We start from the raw sequence: 221 nt of genomic DNA on the forward strand, positions 1-221 counted from the left end.
TACAATAACCATTTACTGCCCCGCATCCAGTGTACCTTAACCTTTTACTGCCCCGCATCCTGTGTACATTAACCCTTCACTGGCCCCCAACCACTGTACGATAACCATTTACTGCCCCTTCCCAACCACTGTATATTTCCCCATTACCACCCCCAACCATTAGTTGTGTATGTCACATTCCACCCAAAGTACATTACCCCTTTACTGCCCCCCCCCCCCCC

The sequence above is a fragment of the Nanorana parkeri genome, unplaced genomic scaffold (genome assembly GCF_000935625.1).
Source record: "Nanorana parkeri isolate BGI_ZX_2015 unplaced genomic scaffold, ASM93562v1 scaffold1855, whole genome shotgun sequence".
NCBI lineage: Eukaryota > Metazoa > Chordata > Amphibia > Anura > Dicroglossidae > Nanorana > Nanorana parkeri.